This window comes from Anopheles coustani, chromosome 2, assembly GCF_943734705.1.
Source record: "Anopheles coustani chromosome 2, idAnoCousDA_361_x.2, whole genome shotgun sequence".
NCBI lineage: Eukaryota > Metazoa > Arthropoda > Insecta > Diptera > Culicidae > Anopheles > Anopheles coustani.
In genome coordinates this window covers 47,810,075-47,826,116 of record NC_071289.1, presented here as the reverse complement: position 1 = coordinate 47,826,116, position 16,042 = coordinate 47,810,075, and the positions used below count along the sequence as shown (strand labels likewise).

The window sequence follows — 16,042 nt, the reverse complement described above, 5'->3', positions numbered from 1 at the left end:
AAAGCCGACTGCGTTCATTCACGTGTCATTCTAATTTGCCTTCACTTTGGTTAAATCCAAATCTGTTCCCTCTGTTGCCCACTAGTCTATTCCGATGCGTCCTGGCGGTTACAATGTCGCTGCATTCTTTCAGGAAAATTATCAAACTAATGAGAATGATGTTCCTACGTCGTACAGATTTTGGAGACCACATACTAGCTAACAGAGTTTTGTTCCAATGATGATTCCAGAACGTAACCTGTTCACCTGTTCCTCGAGTTCTTCAACCGTCCGTGCAAGCAAACCGTGCAAATCCCCGGAAGTATTTGCAACCCGTAAAACGCATCCGCCTTACCCCAGCAATGACCTAACCCAACACGAAATGTGAAATTCAAAAACCCCACACCACCATTGGCGCCTTGCCGGCACTCCATCATCCGGCTAGCTGGCGACTATTTGTGGCATTAGAAGTGTTTCGCAAGCGACGTCGTCGTCCGGTGCACTGGAGGAAGGGACTCTGGCTAGGAGAGGCCGGGGGCAGTCTGGTCGGCTAGAGTTGCACCGGTTGGCATCGCGAATTTGCACACATGCAGTGCCAAGGACCGCTCGCTCCCCCTACGAATATGCATAGGGAGGGCAGAGCATGTGCACTGCACACAAGATTTGCGCTCATATAATTTTTAATGCCGCATTTGCACCACACTACTCAGCCGCACACCAGTGTGGGCATAGGCGGATTTCTGCACTTGCGGCCAACTCCGCCACGCGAACCCCGTCCTCCCCTTTTATCCGGGCACACGGACGACCGTTCCGAAGCCGTTGGCTTTCTAACAAGCGACAACGACCTACCCTAACACGTTCCATATCGTACAGTCGCTCTTGCCCGCCTTTGATGCAAACTGCAAACAGACACACACACCCGACCGTGCAGACGGGTGGGTCGGAGTGAGTCGCATCCCGCCACAACCCCTCTTCCGCACCAACCAAACGCTAGAACCGCCAAATAGCGGCATTGCACTTCACCCGGGTTGGCTCTGCAAAACACTGCAACCAGACATAGGCCGTCGCCATCGCACGGTACATAATGTACAGTGCGACGCAAACTCTCCACCCCGACGGCGGTGAATTATTTTGAGCTGGTCGCCATTTCACTTCCTTATGTTCTTCCCAACCCGGGGCGGCGGACACCTTTTCTACCGGCTTCAGATAGTCTCCGCCAAGCGGCTCGCTTATCACGTCGACGAAGACGAGCAGCAGGAGCAGAGCACTGCAATCGGGCCCGATGCGGGTTGACGATGTCGACAGTTTGGACGACCAGCAACAACAACGGGGCGAACGGGTACAACCGACGTAAAACCCCAAGCCTGCCCAGCCAGGATTACGTAACTGCACTTCCGTTGCCGTGTCGTGCTTTCCCGCTGACTGGCTGTGTGACATAAACCAAGGCTAGAGTGTGACGAACAATATTGGTTACATTTATTACTAGAGTAGATTTTTATTTCCGTCAGTCTTAACGACGATGCATTTACATTGACCGTTGATTTAAAGGAACTCAGAAGCCGCCCATTAGCTGTTTAAGGACTTTGCTGAGGGCTGCAAATAATCCGACAACAACAGCTAATGGCAAGAATCGACCATGCCTTTTTTTTTTGCTATCTTTTCAGGTCAGGTACTTGCCAAAGCATTTCCTACTGGAAAAGCTATTTATCGATTTAACAAGTACGCGCGGCGTGTAAAACGATGGAAGACGACTCTGTTCCGCAAGCGTGTGTGTCCACCGTTATGCATTTGTCAAACACGCACCACAGCGCAAAAGGGCGAATGCGAGAGTGTACGACGCTATCGTCGTAGCACAATTCTGTGCGAGTTCGCATACGCATGATGAAATTCTCATTGTACGCCTCTCCGATGACGAATCCGCCCGCCGTCCTTCCCATCCGTCCACCCTGCCGGGCATTCGCACAATGATGGCGCACAGCTGCTTCGGCTAGGTCGTTCAGCGTTCGTTGACCTCGGCGAATAGGAGTGGAAGCGAAGTAGAGAAAAATTTGACAACCCGAAAAAATGACACGGAAACGTAATACATTTCTCTCTCTCTCTCTCTCTCTCTCTCTCTCTCGCCATCCCTCCTGATTTCTCTCACTTTCTCTCTCCGTTTTTACTCTCTACTTCCTCTCGGCGTTACCACTACCATCACGCGGCGGGCTCTGTAAAATCCGCTGGTTTCGACGGTTTTACGTCGAATGCAGTTGTGTGCAAGAAATCGAAGGGGAAAAAAGGCTGTTAGCCGGCGACAGGATAGATTTTTTTCCTGTACAGTTCCCTCAAAGATTACCAGTATACGAGCATTGCACGAGATGCAGCTAAATCTAAACAAGATGTTTTTATTACTGTCATGCAAACTGGTTAGCGTATGTTAAACTATCTTAACCATCTTTGAGCAGAACATTGTTTTTTAACATAAATGTGACGCATAGCTAGACATAAGCTAGACATTTTCCTTTTGTTAAAGTAAATTAGGTGTACACATTCGTTGAAAGTTTCATAAAACACCGAAGTGATGAATTCAATGTCGAATAATCAATTCATTCGATTGAGGTAGATTAATATGCCACGCATAAAGACATATCAAAGGATGACTGGCCAAAGCGCAATACCAATGCTCTTCTTCTGAACGCACACCACTGAACGGAGCCTCAAACTCAATGTCGTAACAACAAACCAACACCTATCTTTTGACCCTTTTTCTAACTTATGCCATCGAGGCGCGATTGTGGATCGACGTACCGTTGCATTGTTCCGTCACAAATGCCGGTAGAACGAGGAAGCAGATGCTAAGGTACATTGTTGACGAAGGTATTGGGGAACGCAGACTGCATTGAAGCCGGTAGTTCTGTTCTAAATTTACAGTCGACTTAGTCAAGACCGTTAAGCCATTTTAAGTCATTTTCACCTGAATTATTATTAAACGAAATTAATTTCGAATCCAAATTGATCTTTGTAAATAATAAAAATTCAATGATGGGAAGTTCGATCAGCCTGTCATCAGCTTGACCGGGGGGATTCAATTTAGTATTTATGTTTTATTACGTTTTATTTTCACGTTTTGTTCAAAATTTCATTAACTTTGAACTATTCCGTTCTACATTATTGTTGTTTTCATCTAAAAATAATATTCCACCTAACCCGGTTTAAGTGTGTTTTGTGCTTATTTTTGTTAGCCTTGAAATGTTTTCACACTGTTTTCATTTTTATTCTTACTATCCCGAATAAGAATAGCCTTTGTAATAAGAGAATTTACTTTCTAGAATGATCTAGCTTTTATGATTTGTAATTGTTTTTAACGTTTCCTAATCACAATGAAATATGCCCAAATTGTATAATTTAAACTTGTAGGTAATCCTTTTCTTAATCAAACATTTCTGAAGCAAAAATTAAAAACAAATTATTAGAGACATTACAGATGAGGAGACAAAAATTGAAGATCAAAATTTTTTAAATTATGCCGATTAGTGATTTAAAATTTTTTGTTTTTTTTTGCTAGATCCATAGAAACCAAGTTTCAGCAAATGTAAAACCGGTAGAATTTTATTAACAAAATTTGACCAAATCCTCCATTCTAACGAACATGGGACCTCTTCTATGTACTAGAGATGCCGTCGTTCTTGGAGACCAGTCTGCGCATCCCATACGAGTGCGTGACGACACGAAACAACAGTGCGCGAGCGACGGGGTTTTTGTTGCCGGGATTATTTTTTGGAGGTCATTGCCCTTGACGTTTATATTCTCTCTCTTGCGACATCGCGGGTATACCCGGCGGGTACCCGTTTCTCACAACCGCCGCTTCAGAACAGCGAGGAGCGGCCGACTGGAGAGAGTAAACGGTAAAATAAACAACCAGCGGCTGCACGAGAGAATCAAAAATACCAAGAAAAGCGAGCGCGCCAAAAAGTTTCGCTCTTTTTCTTGAATGCCGGGTACTTGTTCTCCTTCATCTTACATCCCTTTTCACACCAATATCACTGGCTGTACTTGGTGTCATACGCTCCCGGCGTGATGAGTTTTGGAAAAAAAATTTAATAATACTGCGTCTCATTTATCTTTTACGATCTAATGTATCCGAAACCGTTCACACCCACTCGCTTTAACCGTTTCCCTTTAAACAGATGATTTTTCCAACCAAATCCCATGTCGACAATCCTTTGAAGTGCGACACATACAGAGCAATTAGACTAACAGATGAGTATGATTTGATTAGAATAAGTTAACGCCAGCATCGCGCACGCCATACACATCCTTCGTTCACGCAACGGCGGAAGTCGCTACCTTAAATCCCGGCCATGAAACCGAACGGTAGACAGCCGATGACCGGCGAATTAACGAAACGGTTTATGCATTCAATGGCACATATTTCATGCAGATAAATACCGACCAACCGAGTGGTACTAAATAGAGAAATTTCCAACGCATTAACAAACCGACAGAGAGATGCGCCTTTCCGATGAATAGTGACTTTCCGGTCAATGAAGTGTACGATGGAAGATGTACTTGAAGGGCCGACGGCGACCTGCGTGATCATGAATCAATCGAAGGAATAACATTTGGTTTGGTAGATAGTACCACGAAATACCTATGGCCAGACGCTAAACTAGATAAGTAGCGTAGATATCTGTCAGGACCGGGGAAGATGGTATTGCCGGGTTGCTTCAGTTTGTGCTTATTTTCGTCGTTTAAGCAGCTTCAAAAATGGTTAATTTTTTCTATAGAAGTGCCCCGTCTGAGTGATGGCGAAAATTAAATGAAAGATGAAAAGTCTCATTTAGATTCTACACATGAAAGCGAAATAAAAGCAACGAATTCATAACGTTGAGAGTAAAAGAAAGTAGTCGAAGAAAGTAAGACGCAGTAAGGGTGCAGCAAGGGAGAAAGAGAACACCAACACGGAAGAGGCAATCTTTTTGTCTATGAAAGAGAGAGATAACACGAAAGGTAACTGTAAGGAAAGAAGAAAGGAGGAAAGAGAGTCAGAAACACAGAGAGCGAGAGATAGGGAGAGAGTAACGGCGAGAGAGAGTGCAGAACGCATCAGAGAAAGTATGGAAAAAGAAAACACCACCGGGTCGTTGACCTTCATTCACGGGCATGTCAACAAATGTCCTCCTGTTTCTTTCTTCCCAGCGAATTAAGTCTACGCTCTGTTTCAAATCTCTTTCCTGTCAATTCCTGCTTCACGTGCATCGTGTACTGTGTAATGAAATACACGTGTGAAGTGAGTTTGCGTGTGGTGGTGTGTAACCTTGCGCACAAGCGTTTCATCGCTGCAATATCAAACACATCCGCTGTCGTCCCTTGATGAGGCGATTAGTTTTCCAGTACAAATTTCTCTGGAGGGAATCATATAAACTTGCTAGTTTTCTACATCAAAAGCTCCAACATTCAAGAATTGATGTATGTTCGTAGCCCTTTTCCACGCAACGTACATTCATGAGTGGAGAAAAGGCAGATCAAATTTAACACCATGCCCTTTGCTTTCCACCTTTTGCAAGCGGCGCAGCTGAGTCGAAAACAACAAGTGTGCGAAAAAGGACTTCCTCGGAGAACCGTGAAGAACGCCACGGTTCTCTCTTAACTTCCGAGTTTCGCTCTTGTGTCGGGATGTGCGCTTCATGCTGGGCAAAGGTCAATGACCGGCATGCCGCAACCCATTACTCTAGTACCGCCACCCGCTGTAGGTAAGAGACTTCACTAAACACCGAGGCTCCTGGATAAGCAGGGTTAATATATTAATGATTTCACTGTACTTTCTAAACGTAAGGAAACAACATGAAATTCTACACGGAAGAAATAAAACTAAAGCTGTAACGAATGCACTTTATGAAATATTGCATCATATGACATACCAACTTAATTTCGTACAAAAACATACACAGCACTGTTATGTCTTAGCATTTTGAGCACATAGATTTCCCATGTTTCGTGCGCAGTAAAAGTTTTGCAGATAATTTCCAAAGATTAAACGGCTAGTGGAAGTATTTGAGTTCTTGCTTCGTTTTTTTTTTTTTTTTTGATACTCAACTCAATACTTAACTAGCAGATAGTATTTAAGGGAATTGCGCCTTTTCTGATCGGTGTCGGATCCATTCCGAGACATGTCTTACACGCTACAGTGTTTATTATAAATGGTCTCACCTACATGGCATCCGTCGATGAAAGCAGTGTGGTTTTGGGAGAAAATCAACAAAGATATTATATTTCTGTTTGACGAAAATTATTATTATGATATCACTGAATTTTTTCGTAGGATTAGGATTATGTATAATAAAATTAAGGTGAAAAATAGTGATCCAACGTAATTTTGAACAGTTTGCAAGACCCCCAGTGCAGAGTACGTGACACAAGTCGTTTTCTCAACAAAATCATTATCTACGTTTTTATACTTTTTAATATTTATGGTTTTAGTATTTATACCTCAAACATATTGATCTTCTTATTGGCTACTTGACTTATGCTGATATCAGAAATCCCATAACAATAAAAAATTTTGAATAAAGAATGCACACGAATGACATCATTCGGGAAGTTTGTGTTTGCCGAAACAATGTAACATTCATGGAAGGTAGATAAATCAGTATGTTGCATTATCCTAGTGATTAGATAGCTTTATTTTAACTAATCCATTGCACTTGAAAAATGCGCACGAGAGTCAATTAAAATGCATAACAATAAATTTGTTTATGGGTGAACGAAGCGTTTTACTGGAAGCAGTAAAACATGCAGCAGTGTTATATGAGTTTAAAGCTAAAATAAATATTGTTTGTTTGTTTGTTTGTTTGTTTGTTTGTTTGTATTGTATTGTTGTGTTTGTAAAATAAATATTATAACTTATTTTTATTTGTTTCAGACCGTTTGTTTCTACTCCAACTAACAAGACGCAAACAAAGTTTGGTTCCTATAGTTTGAACCACAAAATTTGAGCAATTAGACTTCAGAGCAATCAGAATCAGAAGTGATTCAATGATTCATGGTCACTCATCTGAAGGTTAATACAATGTAATATACAATACACAATTTCACAGCTTCCAAAGCAAAACAGTACTAAGTTTACTTGTGAAATGAGAAAATAAATGGGATGTTACAACTGCCACCCACGACAACAGTCTGGAGGTCGACCGTTTAACCATACCGTCCTGTAGGCGATGGTAAAGCATTCTTTAGAAGAATACAAGGGTTTTTATCCCTCGAGACAGCCAACACACTGGATCTGCATCTTAAACTTTTCACGGCAATAACGAATCGTTTATTTTTATCCTGCATGCACGCCCTAAAATGCTACGTTTTCGAAACATCTTGACATTCTAAAGGAAAGGTATCATCATCGAGGACCAAACCGCTTCAGAAAAATCCATTCTACGACACATCATTAAGCTTTTTGTTTATACGGGTCAATGACATCACAAACATATTATGCACACGATACAAAATGGTTATTTAGGTGCATGATAAATTAAAAGGTTCAACGTGTATGTTTTATAGGCCGGGAAAACGCATGCTATAAGAAATTAACATTTTTACACAAGCTAGTAAATTTTGTTAAACTAAAGCATACTTGGATTTGAGAGCATGCGCGAATGCTTTGGAGTGGTTATTTTGAAAACAATACAACTTCGTCATTTTTTATTTTTTTTATCTGTAAACGGCTGCTATTAGGACAATTCTAGTCTTGACACGATGTTAAGATAGAGTTGGATTTTTTATTATTTACAAATGTTTGCCCTGCCAAGAAAAAATGGTGGGCTATAAAGAAAATACAAAAACGTATTATTAAACAATAGCTTTATACTTATGCAAAATAAAGCTGCTTATTGACCTTCGTCTAGAACCATATAAATATAAAAAATATCTTCTAAAATTATGAAGTTATTGCCTTTGTCGTTTCAGAAAGATTAAAGACACATTCTCTTGTAGTACACATGTAGTATAATATTCTAAGTAAAGTTTTTTTTTAAATATTCAGCCGTTTTATAAAATTTCTAAAAAGAAAATCAAACTCACGACCATTAATTCTATTGTTAACGAATGTGCTAAAATAAAACCCACTTTTTCTTACTCATGACATGAGGAACGAACTTCTCCGGAAAAACCAGGTCCTGACTGAATCGAAAAACATTGTAGGCTGGGCTTTTGCATATTGATTTTTCATTAATAAAAACAAAAATAGTAACATTTGCTAAGATACGGTGCCATTAAACTTGCTTTATGTTTGATACCCCGGCACCTCACACATACATTCTCCACAATCGCCATTCTCTAATAACGCCTGTAAAATAAAAGGATGGGGTCGCATATGATGGAGATAAGGGACCGTTTCGTATCGATTGATAAATAAGTTACTTTTGCACTTCATCCAATCTCGAAAAGCACAAGACAATCAAATATTTTATGTCATTTGGTACAAACAATATTGTAATGTTTTAAACATCAGATCGTGATATTATTGGTACTTGCGAGAAACACTTTGCTTCTAACGCCAGCTGTCAACTTGGCTAAGAAAAGACAGCCCGATGGAAAATGATAAGCTAAAAGGGAACGTCATCGATCAGCTAGCGGGTCAGCAGGATCGATGATCGCAGCTGGGAAGCTTTTTATTTTTTTGTTTCCGCACCACACAGCAGTTCCTAATCAATTTCTTTTTTTCTTTGTCCTCGCACATATAAGAACGGTTTTTAACATTGCAAATTTGAGAATAACAATAGTTTAAATGGTTTGCTGTTATACTGACATTAATTGGTAACAATCTAAAACGTCAAGCTAGATGTTAAAAATATGTAAAAGGTCACAAAGCAAAACATTTGATTTTAACTTTTAGTAATACGTTCTCTTTGATCACAAACCTTACTACTTAAGGAGACCAGCACATACAAGAAATCAGCCGAACCGAAAGCAAAAAGCAACTGTTGTTGATGCAAATGGAAAACGCACATGCGAGTCGACAACACCGGGAATGTTCGCAAAACATACGCACCCACGACCGTATCGGACTCGAATCTATCGAACCGGGTTCGTTGACCCCGTCGACGCTATCTGAGTCGTGCTCTCGCTCTATCTCCTGGTAGAAATCTCTTCTCATTAGTGTGCACCAGGCCGCTGATACACACGCTGGTTGATAGCAAATCGCGTCAAAGCCAAACTGAGGCCCCGCCACCAAAAGTTGCTGATGTGGGTTTTGTGTGATGACGGCTGAAATGATTGTCCCTATCCCTCGGAATACTCTCTCCCTACACTGGCCATTTTCAGTTTGACCGATAAAATATCGCAAGTGCGCAAGGCGGCAACAGCAGAGGAACCGTTATCAAGGTTGATAAACGAAGGTCACCCTTATTTGGGGACGTGTGATTCGCCTGCTCTTCCGCGTCGAACGGTCGCTCGTTTACGGCCTGTCGTTTGCTTCCTGCGTGAAATTTGGCGAAAGAGAAGCCGGAGTAGAACAGCATCAACGTGTGCTCACTTTGTCCCGCTTCTCGTAGACCTTTATGGTTTGATGGCGGCCATGTTGAATCTGATCTTTTTCTCTCCCAATTTATGGCCGCATCTTCAACGTTACTTTCGGTATCTATTTTTACTAACCTTGGCATTGGGTATAAATAACAGCCTGCAATCAGTTGATCTGTTTTGCTTGCCTTTTGCAAACGCCACCTAAATATACAACATTTGTAAAGTTATGAATGGATATTAAAGATGAAACATTTAAACACTCCATGCCCATTTCACGTTTTAATGTATTATCCGACTGAAACAACCAGCTTTTCGAACGATTTTTTGGTAAAGCGAAATAACCAGACTGAACTGTTAAAGAGTGTCTGACAGCCGTACCCCATAATAAGTGTCCCGAAACAACGTTGTGTATAAATTGAAATAAAAGATTTCATAGCAAGCAAAATGAAAAAAAAATATATATTATATAGTTAGCCTTGCATTTTCCAGGGGCAAGAAAAGAAAACAAATGGCCATGCGGGGTATCAGATTTGTCAGTTTGTATTTATTATTACCGATAGAACCAAAACAACACGAAGGATAGCAATGACTGCCGTTCAATAGTTAAATGCAAGTTTTGTATATTTTGATTTGCCCATCTATTAAAAAATTTAATAACGGTAAACAAATGTTTGATAAGCTATATGACACTCTTTACACCTATGAATACTTCCAGTATGACCAACTGAACCACGACGAAGGATGGAATGTTGTCACCCTTTTGTTTCAATGCTCATTTTAACTCCAACACGTGGATAATTAACTTTAAGCTCATCATAAAGGACCATCTTGGTCATGCCTGCCCCCGTGAAGGGCTTGCTACACTTTTTCCCTTTTATACGTGAGAATCAAAGGAACGTCCGGTTTCGGTTGGGATGCGAACCCTCACATTCGGGGTGTGGGATTTTTTAATCGGCGCTACCGCTCGGTTATGATAACGCTTGATTTTCGCCACAAAGAAATAGTGTAGTGGCCAAGTCTGGCAAATTGGTCTTGTAAAAAAAGAGTCGTAAAACACCAGATGTGTTATAATCTGGACTGGGAAAAATATCTCCTTTCCACAAGTCTTTATAAACCTGCGCTGTGTTATGTGCCATACGCTCCTCCTAGATTAAACTTTTCCTTTTAACATGTACATTACTATCGATTAAAGTATAACAACTCCAATATCAAACGAGTAGCACTGTTAAACTTACCTTAAACCGTCGTAGCTAACCATTATCGTCTGCCATGGCGCTATTTGTTGCATTCAGAGAATCAGCTGCACTCAACCTGCTCACTTTTTTCTTCGCTAGAATTTATTTTCGAATATCTCCAATTCATTCGACAACACAATTGTGCTCATTCATTTCACTTTAAAACTCATTCTTCGGTCTTACCTTCACTTTTTATTTTATACGTTCTACGGAAAAAAACTTGTTTGGACTTGCAATAGATCAACACTTACTACTCAAATGCTCACATTGTTCTCTCGTTCATATTTGGTTGTTATTGATTCAAATGATTGAAAACTAAGCAAACGAGGTAAAATTTTAAAACTTCTGTCATAGTTAAATTCAATAGTTCTAATTTATGTTGTTATTATTCAGTGCGTTTACAAGAAATGTAGAAGTTATGTCTTTGATTTCTTCCGTTTCCCAGCACCATCACCAGCACACAGGACCCAATGAAATAACATAAACTGAAACCCTGTAATGAAACCCTCAATCCCTACCACTTCAAATAAAATACCGTAGTGGAAGTCGTTAAAAAATGCGATCTTCAGCATCTCGGGACTTTCCTGTATATTGGGTCGAATTCCTAAGACAGCACAAAAATAAGCGACTGACGGTCTCAACAAATTGAAGAAACTCGTCAATTCCAATGCACCAACCTCCAAGCGCACTTTACACAATCCGTTCGCCTACTCTATGCGAAGTAAAGAATAGTACCATCAAACTGCAAATCCAGTGCATGAGAAAGCGTAGGCTCCGGCAACAAAAACAGGAGAGACTGGGTATGGTCAAAAGCGTCGGAAGACGTGCAAAATGTCGTGAGCAGAACGTAACAACAAGAAAAAACCAACTAAGTGAAGAACAAAACAAAAAAACAGCGAATGCTAAGGAAGTCCGCGACCGACCGCGCTCAATTCTCTCACGCTCGCTGTCATTTTCGCTCCCACTATCGCTCTCTCGCTTCCCCTCACGCGTTCTCTCTCTCTTCCGCTCTCAGTGAAGCGTCGCTAGTGCGACGAGAATCGAGGGCAACATCCTCGAGCAACCTTAAAACGGCGTGGAGAAAAGGCTATTGCTCTTTTGACACATATTTAATTATAAAACGTTGGATCCGGTCAGGCGCGGCCGGCCTGCGGGAAGCGACGGGCGACGCACTGCGAAACGGACGAGAACAGGCAGCAAGCCAAACTCACTCAAACAATCCGAGCGAACCGCGCTGGAGCTGGAGAGCGCCCGTGTGTTGGTGAGCGTTCCGTGTGTTGGACGATAATTCGAATGATTGAACGCGCGTTCGTCGACTCCATTCTATTCCACACACAGTGTGTAACAACACAGGCGGAATTGAAGGATGTGGTCGGTAAAACTACTACCACTTCTCCACCGTCGCCTCCAACGCAAACCGGACCGTATAGTAACGGGGATGGAAACTTACATAGAGCAAGGTACCGTGCGATCAATTCGATCGAAACCCCCCGGCAGGTAGTCATTTTCTGCGCCAATTTTGACGATTTGTCAATGAAAGCAAACACCGGCATGGTTAACAGGTAAATTTTAATCTTGTACAAAAATCCAAATGTTAGAATTGAAATTGTGGCACCAAAGCAACGAACGATAAGGTTCTAATGAAAATATTTACCATTCGAAAGCCACAAAATGGCCTAACTTTGCAATCAATTGGAATTTTAATTACAAATTTCGATATTATTTGAGGCCGTCGTATATTCGTGACATATAGGTTTCAATCGGAACACTTTGGACATTCGTTTCTATTGTAACGCTCCGGACATATGAATTATATTATTTTAAACGGATGTTTCTGATGGAGGGGAGGAATTTACTCAAGTAAGTCAGGTGAAGTAAAGGAAAAAGTAGTATTCATAGTTAGTCTAAACTGCACAATACAAATCCTTACGTAATAATAAATTCTTCTTCTTCTTCTTGGCGTAACGACCTCTTGGTCATGCCTGCCCTTTAAGGGCTTACGAGACTTGTTTCCCTGTTGTACGTGGATAGTCAGTCCTCTCGTACAGGGGAGGTCTCAATTGGGATTCGAACCTACGCCGTCGAGGTGGTGAGCCCCGGCGCTCATGGGCCGATTTTCTAACCGGCGCTACCGCTAGGCTGTCGCGGACCCCAACAATAAATTATTGTGAATGAATGAATGCTTCCCACGAAAATGACAATAATTCCAAATTTTCCGTCAAACTTAGAAACCCGCCAAACTAACGGGTCTCGCAAACCTAGTATTAAAACGAAGCCAATCTGATGTTCTGCATCTTTTGGCAATTTCTCTTCGAACTCGAAAAGATACTTGTGATTGTTCAACCCACAAAATAACAAAGAAAAGGTTTAGATTTATAAAGAAACTTTCAAAATTTGCATCTTGTGTTATGCTTATCTTCCTTCTTGTCCACATGAAAACTACATCCGTTCTGTTTTAATCAAATTATATTGAAATAAGTTGAAAGGCCGGTATGAGCCTCTGGCAGTGTCAGGTCGCACCAGCTGAAGTGCAAATTTGGATATGCTTTGGGGCTGGAGCCTAGAACGGTTGCATGTCCCGGTTAAGGTTTGCATTTTGCTGGAATCAGCCACTACCACATTTTCCGACCCTCGGGGCCATTTATCTATCTCAACTGCATGTAGCTCACTGAAACTGCGGCCCAAAGTCAATGCCTAATAACGGGATCGTTTGTATTTTCTCCGCGTGACGATGGTGGCAAGCTAGAAACCAGGTGTCGAATACCTGCCAAACGGAGGGGCGAAGCAAATCGGCAGCACCGATGGAAAAGAGAATGGCATCAGTTGAAAGTGAGTATGCGTTTCTATCATATACACACAGCCTCATAAACGAAACGGCCAACAACTCAGTGCAGTCCACCGACTGGTCATGAAAACTATCGTTAGTACCACCGTCATCGTGAGACTGCGTTTCAGCAGTTGATAGCAAGAGAAAGCATCGAAGAAACGCGCATTGGCTTGGCATGTATAGCAGAGAAAAGGGCAATTGCGAGCGAGCGAGCCTATCGCACCGTGTGTACTACGGTGAAATGATACAGATAGAGCGGTCTCTAGAGAGGAAAACTGATAGTTTTGCTTTCACCGAGCCAGTATGTACAAGTGCGAGAGGAAACGAGACATCCATGACAACATTAAATAGGATTGCCCGGAAGTGATGCTGAAGCTGGTCACTAACCTTTTCAGCACATTCCATTATGTACATGCTTCAATTCATGCAGTTTGACCGCATACACATACACACACGCACATCTACAAGCGTACACACAAACATTCAAAAGCACACACACGCACACACACAAACGACACATAGACGGCTCTCGGTGATTATCGAAAGTGATAGACAGAGAGCTGATCAAAAACCATTTGCGATCAGCAAATTTTGCTTTCGACTTCACAACAATTCCTTGCAGCGAGTACGCACGAGATGGAAACCATTCGGAAAACTTCTAATTTGCAGCTGAAACACTTGAGCAAGACGAAATCTTAGTAACATTTTAAATTACAGAGAGCACGAGTAAATTTCTTCCGTTCTAACGGTTCAGCACAGTTCAAAACATTTTTCTTCGATGATTTTGTGATCTGGCCATGAACAAGGATAGAAACGTGTACCATATTTACTAGAAACCGAGTATCAAACGCTGCCTTCGTCATAAAAAATGGTTCCTCTAACGGAATTTTTACTTTCTTCACCCGCATTTGTCACTGCCAGCTCGAACCTTTTTTCATTCCGCTCCCGGGTTGAATGAACTGTGAATCAATAAACACTGTCAACAATCATCACACACACTTGCTTCATCATTATGACACAAATTTTTCACCATTTTTTTCTCCGTTTTGCTGGATATGCTTTTCAAACCATCGCCGCGGAAGGCCAACCCATTTGTTGGAGGGGCCGAATTCACCGATGCTTACACGAACTGTTTAGCAGCCGGTATTGCACTGTTTGCGCTTAAACATACAAAACACGACACTTTGAACGAGCCCGCGTTGATGCTGCTCGATGCACCACTATTGTACGTTCTCAGCAGCCGCCGGCACTCGGGGCTAAGGGATTTCGAAAACGGTGTATTCCTCTCGAAAACCGTTGGTGCACACACGGGCGACGAACTGCACCTCGCGCTGTTATTGTGGGCGCGAAATCAAACCGGCAGTTGCAGCACTAGGTTGCTCATCGTCGGTTGTTGGGCAGAAACAGAGAAAACGCCGTGTAATCATCAGCCGATCACCAATCGACCAAACCGTAACCGCGCGATACACAACAAAAAGCACTCGCGTCCCGTCGGCTGGCACTGGGAAAACTAAAAGATTTTTTCAAAGACCGTATCCGTACCACGGCCGATTACGGACCGGCGTCGCACATACCCACACGACTAACAACGCGCGACTAGGCGGGTGCTACTTGCTCTCTCCAAGGAACCCCTCGCAAGGGCGACAGTGCGGTGCGTTTGCACGTTGAACCGACAGTCGACAGGATAAAGGGTGCATCGGAGGAGCGGAGGGGTACGGTAGCGCGAGGGTGCGCGATTTTATTCTGAAACATTTTTCAAAGAGCGGAGAGAGGATCTCTACTGTCGATTCTCCACGTTTTTGGGAGAGAAGCAAGCGTGTGTGGCAAAGGCAACTGCTTTCTCGCTCGCACCCCACGGTGCGGCAAGCCGCTATCTCGTTCCCGCAAGTGAAGTAGAGCTGTTCGCGGAGTTTGTTTTCTTGTAAGGAGCGGGAGGAACTGGTAGTCGAGAGAAGACTAGAACCTGAACCTCCTAGCCCCTAGCCGTTACAATAGCCCTTGCAGTACAATGCAAACGGGATATTTTGTACCATTTTGCCTCAAACGTTTCTATCGCCTGTAACTAGGTGATAATTTAAAAAAACGTTTTTCAATACCACACCCGATTTTTTCTACCATCTCAAATGTTACTTCATCGTTTCCTGCACTCCATGGTCCCACGTGGAATTGAAAAATCAGGGAGTCTCCGAATGACCATTTCTTGAAACGTGCAATCCATTGCATATTTTGCACCGACGTCACACCGCGGAGGCTGAGTATGAGTAATGAAGAAATGCGTCTTTGCGGCTTCTGATAAGCTGTGAGTGAGAGTGTTAGCGAGTATACGAAGCCATTTGGCCGAGGCAACAAAGGATTGTTGTATGCAGCCACTAAATCGGGGGTCGGCAAAGTGCGGCCCGCGGACCAAATCCAAATGGCCCGCCAAATGATTTTATCCGGCCCGTAAGAATATTTTAGTGCTTGTTTGTTTGTTTTCTTCCTAAAAGTGAGCATGAAAATTGTTTAACGT

The 16,042-nt window shown here is 42.3% G+C and overlaps 1 protein-coding gene across 1 annotated transcript in view; it reads left to right on the top strand.

Annotated features, from left to right (window-relative positions):
• Positions 1-16,042, top strand: part of LOC131264478 (uncharacterized) — a 41,913-nt gene that overhangs the window by 24,526 nt on the left and 1,345 nt on the right. The gene's annotated exons all lie outside the window — the stretch shown is intronic.